At 50.2% G+C, this 4,360-nt stretch overlaps 1 non-coding gene across 1 annotated transcript; it reads left to right on the top strand.

Annotated features, from left to right (window-relative positions):
• Nucleotides 1-3,523: 3,523 nt before the first annotated feature.
• Nucleotides 3,524-3,595, top strand: TRNAH-GUG. Its single transcript has one exon. It is a non-coding gene; the product is annotated as a tRNA-His (tRNA).
• Nucleotides 3,596-4,360: the final 765 nt, after the last annotated feature.

The raw sequence follows: 4,360 nt of genomic DNA, 5'->3' as shown, positions 1-4,360 counted from the left end.
TAGGTCTTCGTGTGCGTAGGTTTTTTTTCCCATGCAACATTCTCCAACACCATGATAGGTCTTCGTGTGCGTAGATGAACATCACCATGATAGGTCGGATGCATATCGAGGGGGAGATCCAGGTTCAACGTGCCGCTAGCATTGCTGCGGGTCTCCCTCCGGACTCGTAAAAAATTGAGGAGGAGGAGAAGGTGTGGGAGTCCATGGAGGAGGACGAGCCAGAGGAGGAGGACGACCCGGAGATCCATGCTCCGGGCTTGAACATGGCAGAGGTGGAGACAGAGTTTGCCATGGCCCAAGCTGAGGGGATGGTGGAGCAGCAGACCATCCTGGATTCCATCCGGGATGAGGCCAAGGTGTAGGCCAAGCGCAGACTCATTCGATAGAGGCACGGGAGGCCGACGCCCTCTTCGACGAGGTTGAGGCAGACATAGGAATGGAGGAAGCCGCAACGCAGCAGTCAGAGGGGGCCACAACAGAGGTGTCGGTGATGGCGGAGCTGCAGCTGCCGCACATCTATCTATCCGCCGAAGGGCACGAAGATTGTCGATATCTCCAACGAAGAGTAGATAGTTTCTACGTAGTATGTAGGTTTATATATTGCATGCTTTTGTATGGATTTGAAGAATCTAATATGAGATGTCCGGATGCAGTAATCTGTTTTTGAGGTGCGTTCGATCAATGCACGCGTCCGCGGGCATTTGAGGGGATGAATTTGCAAGTTGCGGATGTAGATGCTCTTAAATTCTTTTTAGAGCATCTACAATCGGAAATAAAAGCGCCCGCGGACGCTCTCCATGAGTGACCGGGCGCGTCCCTATTTGTCTGTCCTTGAAGTCGCATTCCTCATTTTTTTTCCTCATATGTCTGGTCACTTGCACGTGATTGGTGAAGAGGAAGAGAGAGAAAGGAAAGAATGAATAAAGAAAAAGAAAATATGGTCTGGAGTGGGCTCGCGTCCTACATGACGGACTGACCAAGTGCACCCGGACGCGTTGCGAGCCCCCATATCCTTCATATATTTGTCATTGATATGAGGGTTCGCGGACACGCGAGATGTATAGGGATGATGGGATCTGACTGATTCATTTTTTTCCTTCTCTTTCGTGTCTCCTGACTTACCGGGCATCCGCCGGCATATGAGAGATCGCTTGAGGTGTACAGTTGTAGATGCTCCTAGGTAGGCAAAAAATGACACCCGACATTGTTGGGGAACGTTGCATAGGAAACAAAATTTTTACTATGCACTTACAAGATCTATCTATGGTGATGACCGTCTACGAGAGGGGAGATCGGATCCACATACCCTTGTAGATCGTTAAGAGGGACGCGTTAAGAAACGCGGTTGATGCAGTCGTACGTTTTCGCGATCCAAATCGCATGCCGTCCCGTGATCCAATCACGATCTAGCGTCGAACAGACGACACCTCCGCGTTCAGCACACGTACAACTCGATGACGATCTGCGCCTTTTTGATCCAACAATAGGGGCGGAGAAGTAGAAGATTTCTCTGATAGCACGATCGCATGGCGACAGTGTTGGTGCAGCTAATCCGGCAGGGCTCCGTCGTGCGCCACCGAATCAATCTAGAGGTGGAACTAACTAGAGGAGGGAGAGAGAGCTGCGCCGTGGCTTAGGTGCAGCTGCCCTGTCTCCTCTCCAATATATATAGGAGGGAGGGAAGGGGTGGCGCCCTAGGGAAAATCCCTAGGGTTGGCTGGAGGCGGCCCCAAGAGGAGTCCTCCTCCTCCAATTGGGTTTGGTGGAGGTGCTAGGAGGAGTACTCCCCACCTCCTCAATTCGTGCGCATAGGCCCATAGGGTTAGCCGCCCAGCCCACCAGGGGATGTTGCGGCGCCTCTTAGGCCTATGTGGCCCCTGGGGTGGGTGGCCCCTCCCGGTGAACTCGTCACTCCCGGTACTTTACCGTTAATGCCCGAAACCTTTCCAGAACCCGTTTACCTCTTTCCTATATATCAATCTTCATGTTTGGACCATTACAGAACTCCTCACCAACATACATAACTCATCTATACCGAAACGTCACCGAACCTTAAGTGTGCCGGCCCTGCGGGTTCAAGAACTATGTAGACATGACCGAGACACTATACGGTTAATAATCAATAGGGGGACCTGGATGGCCATATTGGCTCCTACAAATTCTACGAATATCTTTATCGGTTGAACCACTATGTCAAGGATTGAGTTAATCCCGCATGTTGTTCCCTTTCTTCATGGGTATGTTACTTGCCTGAGATTCGATCGTCGGTATCTGCATACCTAGTTCAATCTCGTTACCGGCAAGTCTCTTTACTCGTTTCATAATACAAGATCCAGTGATGGGTTGCGAGGTCGTCTAGTGTGCCTTGTTTTTGCGGGCATGGTGTAACGATTTTCGTTCGGTTTTATATTAATTAACTGGATATTTCTCTTCTTCTTTATTAATGAGTTAAGGCAAATCTTTTGCCTCTGTTTTGAAAAAAACTATTGCTCCAACTCACTTCTTCACTTTTTCTTTGCGAGAAAGCATTAGATATATATTCATCTTCAAACATGGTAACACAACAATTACCAGAAATAATAAAAAATACATCCAAATTCATATATCATCTAGCAACGACTACAAGCATTGAAACGAGTCGAAGGCGCGCCACCGTCATCGCCCCTCCCTCACTGAAACCAGGCAAAACTTGTTATAGTAGACAGTCAAAAAGTCATCGTGCTAAGGCCCCATAGGACCAGCGCATCAGGACAGCAACGGCAACCGCTGAAGAGTAACATAGATCGAAAGGATCCACCTTGAAGACACATGAATGTAGACGAACGACAAAAAATCTACAAAAGACAGATCGGCCGGAGACACACGTCCACACGCTCACCACCGATGCTAGATGCATCACCGAAACGGAGACTAAGCGGAACGAACCTTATTTCATCTTCAAGGAGTTGTTGTCGTCTCGTCTTCTTAAACATGACACAAACCCTAAAAGAATTCGAAAACACATCAAAAAACGAAGCCCTTTCATCGACAAGGGTCGGGATCCACCACACTTTCATGGCCCTAAGGAAGATGAGGCAGAGGCCCTAAGGAAGATGAGGCAGACGAGCGTCGGCGTTGACGGAAGGCGAACAAACCCTAATTTTTTTAGGAGAGGCGGCGACTGCTTTACCATGCCATTCGCCTATTTTCTGGAAGATTCCACTAGTGAATAAATCATCCATGGCTACTTTCAACAGGTTTACCCTTATCTTTACAAAAACTGTATAGGAGCTACGACGCTTTGAAGTGAAAATTGGACTACGCGGTTGTGCTCAAGTTCAACCTTCATGAGGGACACGTGCTGGGATGTTTTAGAGAAGATAGGTGCTGAAACGATGCGGGGAAATTTGTATCACCAGATGGCTGTAAACTGAGGTACAACAACAAAACGATGGTGGATTGCAAGCATTATTGTCTAATTGCAAAATCGAGTAACCCCTGGACTGTCCTAATTAAGCCATCATCCGAGAATCAAACAACAGTTGTGGCTGTAGTTTAGTGGTGAGAATTCCACGTTGTGGCCGTGGAGACCTGGGCTCGAATCCCAGCAGCCACAAACTTCATCTTTTTTTCCCTTATTTTCAGTTTATTCTGTCCTGAAATGGGCCGCGCTGGGCTTGCTTCCTGCTGTTCTGCCCCAGTTCACGGCAGGGCTTGAAAAAGGAAATGGGCCTTCTACACGGCTTTTCCAAATATTTTCTCCGGGCATCCTTCTTCTGTCTTCCATCATCCCCCTGGTTTCCCATAAATTTTCCCGGCGACAGTACGGCCCCGCGGAGGCACGGCAAACGCGGTTTGGGCCAGCTGCCAGTCACGCTCCATTGTTCCCCACCTCGTCGGCGGCACCGATCGGCGGTGACGTGAAGCGTCCCGTCCGTGCTCCAGCCCGACGGATCTCATCACCCAACTACCGCGCGCATCCTCACGACCCATGAACGCGATCATCTCGCGGTGGCCGCCGGACCCCGACCGGGCAGTGAAGCAGGCCGGCGCCGCTTCAGCCTTCAAGTACGTACGTGCCGGTGCCGGTCTCCGGCGCCTCCATGCGCGTGGTCCAGCTCCGGGTTTTACAACTCTTTCCCGTCTGAACTTGGCACGGCCGGAGCCTCTACCAAATCTGCATTGATTAGTGGACAGACACCAGAACATGCACGCATGCTCGCAGGTCGCAGCTTAATGTCGGTCTCTCACGCCTGCGTGCAGGCTACAGGGGAGGAGGACGGATCCAAATCCAACCTAATCTCCCCCCGTTCTTTGTTTACGCAGGAGGCTACGGCTTGCGAGCATCCAAGACATCGTCATGTGACCACTTGTTCATCAC

The sequence above is a fragment of the Hordeum vulgare genome, chromosome 2H, assembly GCF_904849725.1.
Source record: "Hordeum vulgare subsp. vulgare chromosome 2H, MorexV3_pseudomolecules_assembly, whole genome shotgun sequence".
Lineage (NCBI taxonomy): Eukaryota > Viridiplantae > Streptophyta > Magnoliopsida > Poales > Poaceae > Hordeum > Hordeum vulgare.
This window is presented reverse-complemented; position numbering and strand designations above follow the sequence as displayed.